This window comes from Struthio camelus, chromosome 1 (assembly GCF_040807025.1).
Source record: "Struthio camelus isolate bStrCam1 chromosome 1, bStrCam1.hap1, whole genome shotgun sequence".
NCBI classification, from domain to species: Eukaryota; Metazoa; Chordata; class Aves; order Struthioniformes; family Struthionidae; genus Struthio; species Struthio camelus.
In genome coordinates, this window is record NC_090942.1 from 42,934,569 (window position 1) to 42,952,804 (window position 18,236).

The 18,236-nt window shown below is 37.9% G+C and overlaps 1 long non-coding RNA gene across 1 annotated transcript; it reads left to right on the forward strand.

The window, feature by feature from the left end:
• The first annotated feature begins 3,071 nt into the window (after positions 1-3,071).
• On the forward strand, positions 3,072-11,527 carry LOC138065769 (uncharacterized). Its single transcript, XR_011138843.1, has 3 exons — positions 3,072-3,351; positions 10,937-11,045; positions 11,442-11,527. It is a non-coding gene; the product is annotated as an uncharacterized lncRNA (long non-coding RNA).
• The last annotated feature ends 6,709 nt before the right edge of the window (positions 11,528-18,236 follow it).

The window sequence follows — 18,236 nt, forward strand, 5'->3', positions numbered from 1 at the left end:
ACCATCCCAAAGGATGTAAATGCAAATGCAAATGCAAGTTTAAGCAAATGCGTTAGTTACAATTTTGTTTAGCTTGCACGAGTATCATCCAAGTCCTATATATGCATGAATTGTATATACACTGATAGCTCAGTAAATAACTTATCACTCCCAGTGGAAAAGAGTGGCATCTGGCAGCATTGTTAAGTGAAAAATAAACCATTTGTTGACAAAATATGAACATACACTACACAATATCTCATGCTTTCAAGGGAATTCAGTCTTCAGGAGGAAGTCACTGATGGCTTTCAAGCTGAGAATGCCAGGGCCATGCTGTTGTTTTTTAAACATAAAGCAGGTGTAACATTGCATTCATAATTCACCCTACCAGAGCAACAGCATCCTTCCTTCACTATCTGCGCAGGTAAAGAAAGATGTTTGACAACTTGTTTTGCAATCATTCGGACAATAGGGCCACTCAAAACTTACATCAGTGAGAGGCCTGAGTGATTTATTTCTATGGTTTTCTAATTTGCTTCTTTTTAAAGAGACAACAAAAGCAACAAAAGCACAAAATTCTTTTCTGTAAATAAACAGTCCTTTGTGGTGTTTTGTTGAAATATTCTTTTCAAAAAGTCTGTCACTCCCAGGAAATATTGTGCTGGCTGTCCTGTGCCTAGCAAGGCAGATGTCTCTCAAAGGGCGTCGGGACTGAAATTTTGGTTGCAGCAGTTCATTTATAAATCACTCCCTGAAGTATTAATATGGGTGCTCTTCAGCTGAATCATTCTCCAGCAGTGTTATGAGAGCTCATTTAATAAGATCACCTTCATTGTTTATCACCGTAAGGTGGTGTGATAGCAGTGACTTTCAAACACATAGTCACTTATTTGCCTCTTAAACATGAGTATCAACCAAAAGTACTGATCAGCAGTAGTATACGGTGCAAACAGAAGTGCTTCTGATTTCCTGCATGAGTTTTATGCCTAAGATATCAGCTGCAGGTGTCATCTCTCGTCTTGGAATACTATTCACTTCTAATCAGTCCTCCAATCAGTCCTTTCTCCTTGACTGGAGTCAAAGGCTCAAACCTTGAGGAGGATCCTCGTGAAAGAAAATAATAATAATCTGTTCAGGGCTTCTTCTCAGATAATTTTGGCATCTATTTTTCCTACAAGTAATCTGTGCACTTTTCTTGGGAATTTAGTTCTGAAAGACATGTTCAACTGCTTTTTTATATTCTGATCCATCTCCTATGCAAGCTAAATTAAAGTCTTGTTATCAGAGTACTGTTTTAGGGTTCATTAAATATTGAATCTGAAATGCATAATCCTCATTGTAGAGACTTAGTATTAGTTTGTTGCAAATGCTACGGTGCTTTAGCTTGGTACTTATATTTTCTTTAACATTTATAATTCCTTTGAAATAATATCTGAAAACACTACTTATCTGAACAACTATTTTGCATAAATGGCATTTTTAATAATTGAAATGTGAAATATTCATATACTTTCTCTATAATAATCCTTTATAGAGTATTTTGATAATCTATCAAAATATGATAAATTTTAGTGATGATATTCCCATCACATGAGAACAATATAGAAGTGCTTCATTCATGTGATTATTCTAATAGAAACATGCAACAGGAGGGGAAATGTACAGTGGAGAACAGAGAAGTATTAATATGTACTTTATTTGTAAATGCATTTGAAAAATAACATTAAATAAGTTAATAAATTAAATATTGCAATGACCAAAATGATAAAAATGTTCCATATGAATTTGATAAGGCCTGGGCTCTATACAGGTAGTTCTTACCCATTTTGAATAGTTTCAGTAATTTAAATGAAAATACCTTAAATATTTGCAGGAAACTGTTCTTGGATTGGGCCTTACAGTAGCTTTTTCTTTCCACGTCTTCTGGTTCATAAAATGGCTTTCCTTCAGAAGGTGAATTTGAACCAACCTGTCCCCACAGTGATTCAAAATTAAGCTACATGGCCATGGACACTTATCCATTGTTCATCCATGCTCTGCACTCTTGTTATTGCCTCTGACTATCGTGGGGGAAATTCAGATGACCTAGTACTTCTTTGCTGACAGCAACAACATGACACTAGCAAAAGGGGCAGTGGAGGAACATACTAAATATCAGGAACAGAATCCTAGAAAAGAAACAAGGAGGACAAGACTTTGCCCAAACTTTCCCCAAATATCCCTCTTCACCTGGAAAGTACAACAACTGTCAACTTTCCATGACCAAGTGGGAAGCTTTTGTTGTGGTTGTTTCCATTCAAGATTTCTGTCAGACAGATGATCTCACTGACACTTGTCATCTTATGAGACTACGATGACTATGGAATTGGCATGCTTAAAAGTGATTGACAGCATATGACCTTGGTGTGGAGCTAGCTTTATGTTGTTGATTTACTGTAACGAGTTCCCTCTGGGTTTCTAAGAGATATATTTGGTAATTAAAATCTCCTAAGCTCAATGTTTCCATTAATAAATCTTATGCTGAGCAGGAAGAGGTTGAATTTTCTGAGATGAGCATGCTATTGAATTTATATGTCCAAAAACCAATATTCTCCTATTCCCTTTCAGGGAATTAGATCATTCAGTGACGTATTCTGTCTTTGCTAAGGTATATGTGACAGCCTTCTCTGGATTGTCACAGTCTGGGTTAAATTTGGGCTACAACTTGTATGTTATCAGGGAAATATATTATTCTGTGTCCTGTAAATCGAAATGTGAAGTGCTTTTGAAACATTACAAGCATTTAGATTCTTAATAACATTTTTATTTGAAATCTAGTCTTTTTTCAATCATCATCTGACAGCAAATTACCTGAGAACACACACAGACAGCTGCTGCTTCTGGTATACATAATCGCTAGATATTAGCAAGCAATTTCTAAAGTGAAACTGTTAATTCTGCCCTCTCACTCCAGGTAACCTCTATGACGCTAGAATTATATTGTTACCATTGATTAAGGCATCAACAGCATGGCAATTTGCAGGAGATCAAAAGGCTGCAAAAAATAGCTTCCTTATGCTCCCTGTGGAGGAGTACCTGGAAATCCTGCAGTGGCGATTTCTTCCTCTCCTGCAGCACGAGGACGGCTGCCTTCTCCGCTCACCTGTTTCCCCGCTGTTCCTCCTTTGTCTCACTAAGTTCTTCAGTGATGTAGCTATACATAACATCACTCATTTGCATCGCTCTGAAAAAGCACGCTTGGCTGGAAAGTAACTTAAAGCCTTCTGTGGGAAGTGGGAACTTTTCAGGGATGTTTTTGGCTTAAGATCAGAATGTTTTTCATCCCTTCTTCTTTATTCCTGCATGCTGTTCTTCAGCCTTTTATGGAAAGAGGTATTTCTTCATTTGTTTTTTTATTTACAGAGAATTTATATTTTTTAAATTACTTGCTGTTTTTTGATATCGTACCCTTTGACTATTTAGAAAGTAGTCACATAAATGTCCCTTTATTTATGCGTACCAAAGTAGCCATATAAAAATACGGATAATCAGGGTAAATGTAAGCATAATCTGCAATGGGGCGAGGGGTCTGCAGGTGGGACTGCCGCTGCTGTACAAGAAGTAGGACATATGTGACACGAGATAGCATTAATGTGCGCAAAGAGCCAGGAAGTATTGCTCAGTCACCTTAACCGCATTCCCTTACACCTCATCCATGGTCCCTCTTCATCTTATTTGCTCTGTGCAAGGACATAAAAAAATGAGATAAATTAAACTGTCTCGGTACAAGGGAAAGGTTCTTTGTTTCTACCAAATTGTGTACTCCAGCCTTATCTATCTAGCACAACACAGTGTCGTGGGAAAGTAAAATTTGTGTATGGGGGGGCTTCAGGAAGATTTAAAAGGTATGTTTTGTGTGTTTTGGTCTCTTAGAGACAGGGCTAGTTAGTTTTTGCTCCTGAAGCCATGCGTATACAATTTTTATATTAAATGTTTTTATTTAATATCATCCAGTTTAAAAGTCAAAATGTTTTCCTTTTGCATGTGTATCAAAAAGCTAGAAACCAAACAGGGGAAAAGGAGATGTTTTAATCTTAACAAAACAACATTCAAATCTTTTTCATCAAACCTTTCAAAAGTTATTTTATTAAATCAAAATTTGTCAACAAAACTTCTCCTTTCAAAATCATTCGACCAGTGCTACCTACCTTTTTTCAAAATATTGAAAAGCAACTGTATAACCATGTGGAATTTCAGTGAAAAACAGGAGGGGCTGTAGGTCTTTTTCTGCCAGTGCTAAAACACCCTTGGTAGGTCTAAAAATCTTGTTGACATTTTTCTGATTCAACCTGAGGGAGTCCTATGTTAGATTTCATCTCACTGGCTAAAGTGGACTTGATCACAGAACAAAGCTATCCTTTCTCGAGATAAGTGATCATGACTTGATTGTACTTGTCATTTGCAAGTAGAATGAACCCTCAGCAAGGAATGATTGTACTTTAAAGGACTCAGTTTCACCAAACTCAAAATAACTATAAGCTAAGTCAGTTATGAGAGAGAATTTTAATAGGAAAAAAAAATAGTGATAACAGGAGTCATGTTAAAAATGCTTTAATAAATGTCTAAAATCTCACATCGAGAGAAGACTAGAGCATTAATAATTCAGCCTCATTTAGGAGCAGAGTGGAAATAGTAAAGTCCAAAAAGCTTATTGGATGTTGAGAATAATGGAATTTATATGGAAATTGAAGGAAACATAGAAAGAAAAAAGTGCAGGGGGTTGGCTAGAAAATGTAAAAGAGAAAAAAAGGAAGAAGAAGATGTATACAAGCTAGAAACAGAAGGAAACCTAGTTCAGGTCAGTTATTAGACAGAAATGATAGAAGCTCAATAATGCAGAAAAGACTGTGTTCAATTAGGTGATACAGCCCATTCCAACAACAACCGAGGATGTAAAGCAGAAGGCAATAGTGCTAAACATTTTAACTTGCCTGAATAACATGTATTTATGAGTCTTCAAAGAATATGCTAAGGAGATGTGTGAACATGAATGCTGAGTTTTACTAATCTTGATTAACAGGAAATGCCAGCAATATGAAAAAAACCAGACGCTGTTAACATTTGCAAAAGATTAATCGATTTATAATATTGATACAATCATAAGCAAATAATGAACAGCTGATATAGCATTCTATTAATGCAGAATTAAGGAGGGGAACAAATCCAATTAGTTTTGATTTAAGGGGAAAATTTGTCAAACTAGATTGCTGTTTTCTTTCTGAAATGGTGAAGCTTAGTTGAGAATGGCATTGTTGTTAATTTAATCCACCTAGTGTCTTCTTAATGCCTTTGGAAAAGGTTTTGGCTTTGTTCTATGTGGTGCTTTCACTGAAATGAAAAAATACAGAATCAGCATGGCATACATTAGAAGAATTCAAAACTAGCTAACTGAATAGATGTCAGAGTAATTGTAAACAGTTAATAGCCATCATTGAACAGATGTGTTTCTAATAAGGCCCCTCAGGGATCATTGGGATTGAACAACATGCCAGTGACCTGGAAGGAAGAGTAAAATGTGAAAAAGAAATGGCTAGAAGCTGAAGCCAGAGAACTCATTCTGATTTTACTGGCCTTAAGATATGAACTCATACCCAAACTTTAATGAGTCAAACTAGAACCATAAACTGATTTAGTAAACCATCGAAGACTTACGTGATAAGCAACGTGTGCTACTGTTAATCAGTTTATCTTGGCTTAAATCATATAGAGAAGGAAGATTACATTACATTTTAGTGTGATTAAGTTGATCAAAATTATTTTTGTTATTCCAGTGCAAATTCAGTGCTAGACCAGCTTTTATTTAGCTCTGCTACTTGTGTATTCTAGTCAGAATGTCTAAACAACAGCTACTATTATGTTGAACTTATCATTTATGTGTATCAGAAATGAGTATGATTTGCATAGATGTTTACACTTTATAATGATGATTCTCCTTTCTGAGAAACATTTAATGCTGTTGCATTTTAGAGAACTGCATGAAGTTGACCACATGCCTCCACCCCTACTGTAGTTCAAGGTGATTGAAAGTTGAAGAGTCTCAGACTTCGAGTTCACTTTCCTGAATCTCATCATGCTTATGTAAAGGCAAAAAAAATACATATTAAAAAAATGACCTATGTCATGCCAGATTTCTGAAAGCCATGGTAAAAAAATACTGAATAGGATGTGAATAAAGATTGTCACACTTTGCTTTGTTCGCACTGGGCAGGATACTTCTTTTATTTAATTAGAGAGACCTAAAAATGTCATTATGGTTCATGGATACTAACAAAAGCATTAGCCAAAATAACACAGAGATGTTAATTCCTGTTTTGTTATGAAAAGCAAGCAGTCGGCTGTGAACTTACTAGGAAAGATCTAGCTGACTTTATATTATCTCTTAAATCTGTCTGCTTCTTTCTTGTTGTCATCTCTTTTTATGTTCTAGCCTTTGGCCTACAACCATCTGCGGGGTGTACAGTGATGCTATTAGGCAGCTCAGCAGGAATTGGTCACACCTTCTGTGGGGGCATTTTCTGTGAAATATCAATTCGTTCCACCAGTAAAATGGTTCATTTGTTGCTGTGCCCTATTTTACCTTATTTTGCCTTTCTTCATTGTCATTTCTTTCCTGATGAGCTTAGTCACTGAGGTTTTTTAGAAAGCCACTGACTCTCAGGAGGGGGTAATACTTAGCACTGGTAAACATGCATATACCAAGGACGTTTGCATCAAGACAGTGTATCTTCAGAAATGATTTGATGTATTTACTCCTTCCATTTGAGGATGGCAGCTTGATTAGTCATTGTTATGCATTTGGGAGGTGCGGTATGTCTTCTTCTTCTAATGACAATAGTTTATTCAGGTGTAGTGCAGACATATTACTTATTTAGCAGGCATCACACATTCCACGTGTGGCAGGTCAGCTTTTGGACAAATAGGCCAGTCATAAAAGTAAACAGCTGAAATATTTTTTTCTCCCACTTATTGTCAGCAATAACAAATTTGCAACAATAGTACTTGTGCTGTGCCATGCAAGATACTCATCTGAAACCTTTTAACATTGAGTGCTGTCATCGTCCCCTGTCTTCCTGTGCCTCATTTAAAAATATACTGTAAAAGGCTTGACACAGATCCAGAGCAACTCAAACCAAGCTTTGAAAGTGCCTCATTTTGGAGCTCCTAGTTTTGGGAAGAGAAGGTAACTGAATGAGTCCTTCTAAATTATGTTTCCCACTGCTCTTTGAAGTGGAAAGAGGTGGGTACTTCTAAAGGACTCAGGACATGCAATCTGCTGAAGCGGTCTGGTCTTACTCTAGTGCTTTGTAAACTACTCCATCAATGTGGGAGAACATAACCAACAGAAGTAATGGTGTGTTCGTAGGCACATGAGGAGTCTGATCACTGGTGTTTTGAAATTATTTCTCTCTTTTTTTTATCTGCGGTGTTAAAACACGTGTGCGCACACCCCCCCGCCCACCCGCCCACACACATACACATAGAAAATAGGGTCATTAGCTTTCTGCAGTCTAACCATTCTGTCAAGATTGCACATGGCACTGTGAAAGTGAAAGCAGAGAAAGCTCCTGCCGTGACCAGAGTGCAGGCCTGACAATTATTCTACCAATTGAAATTTAGCCCTTGCAGAAAGCAACATATCTGAGAGATCTGCCACTGAACCGGAGATCTGAGAGACAGCAGACAAATCAACAATTGCATTTTCTTTAATAAACTTGGGAAGAGGTCTCTTTGTGACTTGAGTGATGTTTGGGCTGGCATACTAATGTTTTACTTACTTTACAGGACAATGTACCACCATCTTCAAGATTATATAAATCTGACCTCTTCCGCTTCTATCAAAATCTTCCTTATTTTGCAGGGCATAAATCATAAGCCACTGGCCTGTCATTTACATACACTTGCAAAATAATTCATCCAAAGTTCCAGATATGCCCACAGTTGAAATTTAAAGTATGGAAAAATAACTTAAAATAAAATTGGGAAAAGAGGAAAAGGTCAGATGAAGATAAAGTTACAAATGTAAGATATTCTTACAGTGAGCCATTCATGATCTCTGAAAAATGCAACCATACACTCAGATTATTTGTGAATCATACCAGCCCAGAGGGCTCTGTTTAATGCAGATCAAATCTTTCAGTCTTTTCTTTAACCCTTAGGATAATCATCTGCAGATTAGTTAAAACCTATGTTACCGGATATTTTTATAACTCTTAGCAATTAGTCAGTATAATCAAAATTCTCAGTGAGGTCTGTGATTCTTACAGAAGACTGGCCACGCTGGGTCAGGCAATATGCCCCAACAGTAGCCATAAATATATGCTTACAGAAGAGTAAAGGAGCAGGGCATGCTTATGTTCTGCTTCTCTCCAGCACTCTTCCAGCCTCCAACCATTTTCAGTCTGTTTTTTTCTGTAGTTAATAGTTCTGAATGGATTTCTCCTCTAGAAACTACTCTGTTTTCACACTTATGTCACCTTTTAGCAACCAAAACATCCTTCACAGGGGCTCCATTTGGCTGTGAGGACCCTGCTTGTTCTTCTGAGGGCCATGCCACTGAAATGATACCTCTCCCTATCCTCCTTCATGCTGGTAATTCTTTTCTCCAAATGCACACATCCATGTATGACAACACAGTCTTTAAGCAAATAGTGGTTCATTTGTGTTCATTCTGCTCTAATTTATGACTTTAACTATACCTGTATCACTTGCCTCACATTTTTTTAAGTCAAGGTGCTGCTGGTCAGTCAAGAGGATGACCTCAATAAAGAGGCTTTCAGCATCTGGTTGTATCTGAGAGTGACTACTGATACCTGGAGACACTCTGCTCTGTAGCAGGAAATGCGTAGTTTCGCAAAGGGAATTTTTAAAGCTATCTCCAAACATTTAATAAAAGAAAAGCAAGACCACTACCTGTGAAACCAGTGAAGAATTCAGCACTAGGCAAATCTGTAGAAAAGAGAAGAAATGAAAATGATACAGAGACCAGGAAGCCTAGAAGCTTGTCTATGATATATTTATATCACACACTTTAAAGAAGGCCAGTTCTAAATATAACAGTCAAAGGGGAGACCTTCAAGAGAAAGCCAATGTGATACTTCTTTTTTTTATTTTTATTTTTTTTTAATTCAGTACCTTGTATCTCTATCGCTCAATAAGTCCTGCCATTGATCACTGGTCTTTAATGCCAGTCAGGACTTTGTGGGACAAAGTGTTTAGAAATCTAAAAGCTGGGTAGGTAGTGTGATACAGAAGAATATCCAAGCAGGTTAAGACACCGAGATCCAAGGAGCAGTTATACAGGAGCCAAGTCCAAAACAAATGTACTTAGTTCTGGATAAGTCTCACTTTAATTGTTTATGTCCAAATTATGCTCCTGAAGTCTTCAGCTGCCATCTGTTTCAGGTGGCTCCTAAACACTGAATGAATGAAAGAGAAAGGGAAAGTGGAGGAGAAGAAGGTATCCAAGCTACAAGGTTGATTCTGCAGACGTCCATCTCTGCTTCAGCACCTGGATCTTACAATACCCCAGCAAGGCCTGTCTAACTCCTGAAGTTAATTCTTGAAGTATTCTGAGAGCATTGTCAGTGTTTCCTGAGTGCATTATGCATCTAAGCGAAGGTCACTGCCAGCACTGTTGCTTATATTTTGCGATAGTAATATCTAACTCAGTCAAGATTTGAGAGAGATGGGTTAATTTTCCTCCTTTGCCTGAGAATTTTTGAACCGACATCAGTTGCATCCCGGGGTAACCCCACATTCCGTGAAACTGAGAGTTGGAAATTCATGAATCTGTGCTACTACTAATCACAGTATGAAAGGAATTGTGTCTCGTGTGCCCATTTTCCAAGGTATTCCTTTGGGAAAAGGAAGGCCTGAGGTACAATCTCTGCTCCAAGGGCCATTTGTGCGTTTTATCCTGCGACTGTTTCGTGTGCATCACATAAACAGACCATGGAATAAGGTCAGGACTCTGAGTCTTTGCTTGTCCCCAGGAAGTACTCTAACCACATGCTCATGCTCTCAGGTAAACTCTTCTGGGGTTTTCATGCAAAAACATGGATGAGGTGTAAGGGAATGCGGTTAAGGTGACTGAGCAAAACTCCCTGGCTCTTTTGCATGCAAAACAGCAGGGACCATGGAGAATGTCCCGGCCTTGGGGCTGTGATTGCTGAGGAAGCAGATGTCTTATTAGAGCAGGCAAAAATCTTTGACAGATGATGACCCTTATTCTCTTACACCCTAAGAATTAGCCTACTGCAGATGGTACTAACATTATTCTGGATGATAATAATAATTTTTAAAAAGTATGACACGTTTCTGAAAGAATGCAGTGGGCGCTTACCCAAAGAGGGAGGGAGAGAGGGGTCTGAACTGTTGTGGTGATGTCCCTCTGCCACTGCGGTCCTGAGAACAGGGTCAGACTGCAGATATCCCTGTTCTCACTTTTTGCCCTTGGCTCTAAACAGCTGTTCTCAGGCCCTGCTGTCCCTGGGCAGTCCCATGTAACAGGGAAGTACCTTGAGGAAACACTCTGCACTGTACCCAGAAGCCTTCTTCCAAGAAAGACGTTGAATACAACTGAAACACTGCTTGCCGTGTTTCAGGAAGCAGGAGCCCTCCTTGTGAACCCCAGGGAACCCCATGTGGCTTTACACTCCTCTTGGCTGGTTAGGCTCTGAGACGTCCTCGACACAGCCATGAATGTGGGTTTCACGTAGTCACTGACTTAAGCCACAATCACAACTGAACAGCATTTCTCCAACGTGGTGGAGGCATCAAATTTGGCGGGATTCTTCCCCATATGGATCAGTGTCTTTAGTACCGGTCATTTCTGATGTTATGACTGGGTCTGCTGTGAGAGATTGCCGTGCTGTATTACCAAATGTTACTTATCATTTGTTCTTTTCTTCTTTCTCAGAAACAAAAGTAATTACAACTTCAAAGGGAAAATAGGTAGCTGCTCTTGAAAAAAGAGATTAGACTTCTGGTATTTGGATTCATGGTGGTAGAATCTGCAATTCATAAAGGCAAGTATGAAATGAAGGTATCCCCATACACAGCGAATATGCTGCTGATGTTCTTAAAACTGTGATCTGGGCAAGAGGACTGTTAGCTAGTATGTAATACACATCACTTACAGAAGTGTTGCATGACACAAAGTGACTACTTCTTTGTCATTATTTAAGATCGAGAATTTTAAATTTCTTCCTGTATCTTGGACTGTGCACTCCTTGATTAAACTCATAAAGGAAATATTACTAGTAACCAGCACAGAAGCAAAATCTTCTGAAGAAAAAAATTAGTTATTTCATTCCCAGTAGGACTCAAAGGTGTCATATTTGTAAAATAAACAAGGGTAAAATTACAGAAATTGCCTGTAGTGTTATTAAGCTGATATTGTATTTCTCTAAAATGCTGTACAGATTTTAGGGAGTAGCATCTGCGAAGTTCATGCATATATGGTAGGCAGATGGAAATAATCAACTGTAACATCTCCAAAGGGGCTTTTGTGGTGCATCAGGCCAGTGAATCATGAAATGAGAAATGTCCCAGAAACTCCATCCTAAATGAACGAAAATGCCATCAAGTAAGTATTTTCAAGAGTAACACCAAGTGTAAGAAATACATTATAGTTACTTGAATACATTTTTAAAAAATATAGCTCCAAAATGTGTGATAATTTATTTATCCCCAGTCCTCAATTTTCAGTGCAAAATTGTGCAATTATTACAGGGGCAGTATTAGATATAAATGAAAAGACTGAGACGCTGTAGCTGTTATTACAGGTAGTGCAAACAAAGTCAGGCAAGTTTTTTTGCCATTTGGCTTTAAGTCACAAAAAGATTCTATAAGAATAGGCTTATAGTGAACTGTAAACTGAAAACCCTCATATTCCTATTTTATGAACCAAAAAAGGCCTACAAAGTTACATCTTCTTTCAGTCATAAAAGTTAGTGTTTTCTACTCATTTATTATATATTTAAAATGCTCCTGATGTTATGTCTTAGAAATAGACATCTCTCCCTAGATACATGTAATGTCTTCTAACGTCTCCAACTTCCTCCTTTACTTAAAAACCGCCTTGGATAGGTGTACTGATATTGCAACAATCATTGAACGTCTACCCGCTATTTTATCAGCTCACCAGGAGGAGAATGTATGTGAGGTCTCTTTCCCTTTCTATCACTAAGTGGCCACAAACACTTCAGTTTGAGTGCATTTATTGAGATGTTATAATGTTATTTCAGTTCTCAAGGCGACGGTGACCAATTTCATAGTGGCCAGGAGCCACTTTGAAATATCAAGTTAAGCTGCCCATAACTGGGTCAGTATCTTTTGAGCATATAATGCACATGATGAGCCATAGCTAGGCTGACACCTGGGACAGACACACTTTTCACTGCCTGCAGGACGCTCTCATGAGCCACACTGAGCTGATCAGCCTTATCAGCAGTAGAGTATTCTTGTGACACTGAGTCAAAATGGGGAGAAACTAGCAAGAGGTTGAGATACAAGTGCCCTCTGCTTAGTTGGCTTTGATATCTGTTGTCTCCTGAGGCAGCCCTGATTGGGATAGTGAAGTCACACAAGTCTAGTAGTTAAACTTTGTGCTTAACTGGGACATACTCCACTCTCAGCAGGACTATTCTGAAGAAACCTGTAGAGCAGCTGGTCCCCACTGACGGTTTTCCTGCCAAAGGAAACTTGCAGCTCAGCAGTCATGAACGTGCCCTCTCAGATAAGTTACCACTTGTAAGGAGACCTTAAAAGGCAAATAGATTCATTCAGCATACTTCGGTGATGGTCATTTGGCAGCAAAAATATATGAAAAAATCAGCTGTATATTTTGAAGCAAGATCAAGTGAAAAATTTAGTTGTCTTGCTTTCTACGCATCTGGACACTGTGGGTACATAACCACTGGAGATTACAGGCAAGGTAAATTTTAAACAGTCTGATTAGAAAGGATGGAATAGTCCAGCCATGGCAGCAAGTAGTTCATTATTGTTAATTTAACCTGTTGAGCAAAACGTTTGTAATGTAGATACAGAGTTTAAATAGGTGAAAGGCCATCCTGAAAACCAGAAACTCATAGAATGGATGATAACTTGTAAGGAGGAAAAAAAAGTCACTTTCTAAGTTTGGTGAGGGGATTTTTCTATTTTAATTTACTATCTCTGTGTTCTTCCTATACAGAGGCACTGTTTCTGATCAAAATCACAAGTCTTGGGAACGCTAACGTGAGAAAAATTATGAACGAATGTTTGTTTTCATCTATCTGAGCCATAAAAGTCAGGAATCCATGCATATGTTTTACATCTTAACTATTAATTGTTAATATGTTGTAGTTACTCCCAAGTAAATATCAAAGTGGTAATGTTACCTTGTTATGTTACCTGGACAACAGGAGCATACCTTATATGCAAAGTAGAGTTAATGTTGCTCAAATCTTGTCTAATCAAATATCAAATTACTACCAAAGAAAAGAAAAGGAGTACCATCACAGAAAAAGTCTCAGTAATAATACAGTAGAAATCATTATACACACTTCCCAGTATCTACAACTTTCTCTGCTTTTACACTCGATCCCCACAGCCTCTCTCAGTCCTAAGGTTATTGGCCGGAGGTGAGGTGATGACAGTGAACTATCAGTATCCAAAGTCCGTTGCCAGGAGGAGTATGATATTGTTGTTGGTGGTTTCTTCCTCCTCATACCTGAGTTCGTTTGGTGCTATTTTATATGCCTGGTAGCACAATCTGCACCTTGCTCTTTCTTCTTTGTTCTGCTATTCCACATTATATCTGCGCTTACTATACGCGGTGTGTTTTATATATGCTAGGTAGCTTGTTCTCTTTGTTACCCCCTGAAGCCAGTTTTGCCCAGTTCCCAAGTCTGCATTTTGTCAGCTATCAGCAACTGACCACTGATGAGCTGCTTACAGCCCTGGGGTCTCCAGTGTCACCCAACACCCCCTCTGTTATTATCTTATTCCTCTCTACTCCTCTACACAGTATCCTGCGTCCTTACTTTCAAGACCTCTGCTTCCACCCCATGGCTGTGCTCCTCCACATTGCATCATCATGCCAGGGTCATAAATATTTCACTCTACACAGAATTATTACTTGATACCAACATCTATAAAAGGATTATGGTTATACCACACAAACGCTCACAGCTGCATAAAACAAATTAGAAATATCTACCTGATAATTAGGAAATTGCTTGTTTAGCTAAACCAAAGCTCCAGGGAGGTGAAGACAAGTTCAGATAAAGTAAATCTGACAAAGCAAGCATCAGTCCTGAGGACGTGTAAGCTTAGTACAAAGTCTGTGGTTGTGACTAGCAAAGACAATACTGTTTAATCTGAACTACCAGTCAACAGTTGACTGAACAGAATAGAAAATCCAGGGCAGGATATGATGAAAGGTATGTACCAAATATTAAAGAGGGCTTAGGAAGTTATTTCACATTTCTGTAGCATTTTCCATTTCTGTATGGAAAAGTACTGATATATGAGAGTTATGCAATTTTATATGACAAAATATGTAAGACAGAATGGTCTTACATGGTTTTTTGTAGACTTCCACTACATTATAAACAGATAAACTAAGGCCTGAGGCTGTTCATCACCCCACATGTGAGGCTGAGTGTGTCAGGTCTCCATCCATAGCGGTACTTAAGAGGTCAAAAGATACAAATTTGGCTGGCTGCACATTCCCACACCCTCAGAGGGAACTAAGCCTACAGTGCTTACTGTGAATTTGGAGAAGGGATTTCTGCTTTATCCCATGCTTATTTATTTTTGCTAATACTTTAGGTCAAAGTTTACTAAAATATTTTGTGAATGTCACAGACCTTAATTTTTACACTACCCTTCACACAATGACCTTAGGTTCCTATTCAACATAATGTCTATTCAAGCACTTTGTGGTGATTGGTCATTTCAATATTTTTTAACATTTTTTTCACTCCTTGGGATTTTTTTTTTGTTTAATTTCCATTTCCAAAGAAAAGAAACAATCAAATTCGTTACAAAATTGAAATGATAAGTTTCAATCATAACTAACAGCACGAAAGGAGTAAGACAAGGGCTCACCAGCTGCTTACGTCAATTGATGATGTTCAATTGCACTCTTGGGAAAAAGATGCATACGTCTCAAAAAGGATCATTAAAACCTTGATATGAGAGACTCTTCTTCTTGTCAATACTAATCTTTGTATTTTACTTTAACTTTTCCAGCCCCACATAAAGAAGTTTTCTTTTCTGTTCAGCAGTGACTTGTATATGCTCTATGGATAAAAGACATCCGCATCATACTCAAATACCCTCCCACAGCTTGAGTATCATGAAGAGAGAAATTTGTCAGATTTTGATAATACTGGGAGAAACTGCTGACAAAATTTTGTCAAAGAAAAAAATAGAATAAAATTCTGTACCAAAGCAAATGAAATTGGCAAGATCTATCTGTTCAGTTATGGAAGCAATTTTCTTCTGTGACCAAGTACTTTCTGTGTCTCAGCAAGCTTTAATTCTCCTCTTGCTTTTTTCTTCATTTTGGGAGGAATAGTCGAGAGTAATCTGTTTCCCTTTTTCCTCTGGATGTTTCCACTAGAAAGTTAATGATCATTCCAACTAATCCAGATTTTTAACATTTAAGGAATGTTCACCCAGCAGCCAAGAAAAGTGTAATCTTCTCATCTGCAGCAATTCAACTAGGAGAGGCTCTACAGAGGTCATTATATTTTTACAGCTGAGCACTTTCAACCTCTAAATTATCCTGAGTTTCCTGAGTGTCAAAAAGTTCAGGTTTTACAACAGATCTTGGTATGAGATCGGCTTCACTGGCTTTGGAAGATGCATGGGAATAGGGGAATTTGTTGTTTATTTTACAAAACTGCCATTGTGTAGGTGTTTTAAAAGAGTCTGAAATATTTCCTGCTTACAGTTTTTAGCCTTGATATTTTGGAAGCATAATTTAGGAAGCCACTGCTCAAGGAGGGGAACAGATTCAAATTAGCCAGTGCAAATAGCATATCAGCACCATCTGCAGTAGATTGCTGCCTGTTTATTCAGCAATATGACTCCTGCACTAAGACTGAATGCCCTTGCTTGAGCCCTCCAGAAGATGCAACCCACTCTCTTGCTTATTTGGAACCTAATTAATCATTATAGTCCTGGGGCACTTGTCAGTCAGTTGATGACTGTGTAAGATTTCTTTTCTCTGTGAATTTACAAAAACAATAAGCTCAGAACTCTGATGCTTCAGTGCCTCAAGGAGCAATCCGCAGGCATAGTAAAATCCATTTTTTCTAATCCAGCTGATTGTTTCATTTGGTTTAGCGAAAGACGTTTTGTGAGTGCTCACCATCTTCTTTCAGTGTAATGCCTATTTTTATTGTTTCACTATCACTGGAAGTGAGATACCACAAGCTTTTGATCTGTGCATTTTCAAGGCTGATCCCTTTCATCTCCAAAGAAATGTAGGGTCATTTCTCCACTTGATATAAGCACATAACTTCTATTATGCTGAAAGCAGTTCTAAGTATGCATATTATTAACCTCTTCATTTTGAATGTCAGCTAATATTCTGTAAGTGCAAAGGGTCCCATTTCCTAAAATCCCCAAACTGTTCTTGATCCATTCCCCTATTTGCAAATTCCATTTGCCTTCTTCATACAGTCTCATATTCAGTCTTCACACAGTATCATATTCAATTTGTTCCTACGTTGCTGTTAACAAGAAAAATGAAGCCAAAATTATTTAAGTTGATACAATAAGGGGTTTTGCTAAAGGCTAGCTGCCTCATGAACTAATCCTTTTGTAGTGAAAAAAGGTCAACAGCTTATACCAAGCTTCTCAGATTATCATATTTGGAACTTGTCAACCTGCATTTTTGTAAAAATATCTTTGAAAATCTTCTCCTTCTGTCATGGTGTTCTAAAGATAGATGCATTAGTAACAAAGCCTTATTTGATGTAATAATTAGGTCCTTGTCAACTATAATTAAACACTAGCTCTTAACAGAATTCTAATTATTTCTGCTTAGATTTCTCAGGTTGCACAAACTATTCTTCCTTCTGTAAAGTACAGAGACTATTAATCTGATTTAGTCTTGTGTTTTGTTTATTTTGTTTTTTACAAACGGAGTTTTCATAGTCAGTGGAGCTGAGAATCATAAATGCCAAGGCCCCATTTTATTCCTGCCTTCATAATATTTTTTCTTATGTATGTTTTACAGTTAGCTCCCTTGAGATTCTGAGCTCAATTAAAGGTGAAAACTTAGAGCAATACTTTCCTTTATGATAATAAAAAAATTATTTCAATCCATGCATCCCTTATAAAAGAGCAGGGAAATGCTGAGAGCTATATTTAAGTTCAGCTAAACAAAGAGGACATGTAAAACAAAATTTAATTTAAAATAAGGCCTGATTATAAAATTAGAGTGGCTGATAATTTATCTTTGCAGTTTCAAATTTTCCTTACCTACTAACATTTGTAATGTTCAGTGATAAGCCAGAGTCCTAGAAGCAGCCTCATAAACAGAGAGGTTAAAGCCATTCACTGTTGCAATCCAGGCTTAAGCAAACAGGCACCCAAACTCTGCCTATGTCCCACTAAAGAGGCTTGAAAAATTTGGAATTATTCAGGGCTGTTTGAGTTGCATTAAGGAGACCACATTTTTGTGCAGTACTTTCAGATAAAGCCTTTATCCAGAGATCAGGAGGTGAGCTTAGATTTTCCAAGGAGGTTTGCTACTTGCGATGGGATATCACAGATGAGGACACCTTTCAAAGGAAGCCCAGCAGCTGCAGAGCTGACCAAGCGAGAGACATGGGACCAGCTGATAGGAGGGAGCCTGATTCTTGCCATGGAGATTTAACATTTGGTTGAGGCAGGGCAGAACGAATTTTCAACACCCAGCCATGTGGATTTTGTAGGTGCCAGACCATCAGTGGGCAAGGACAGAAATCAGAACTTTAGGCCTTCTCTCCTCACACTATTATTCTTTCAGGCTGTATGAAATGCTTAAATTAGATGTTTTCCTATAATAGACTCTTTTCAGCTCTAATTAAACTTCCCTTTCAAGTAAGCCTGCTTTCAGACTATATCTGATAGTGTGAGGCATCACAAATGTAAATCTGAAAAAGAATAAGGAAAACTCTAATGTTGCATTTACGATTTGAAAAAGGTCAATTTTTTTCTGCAGAGACTATAAC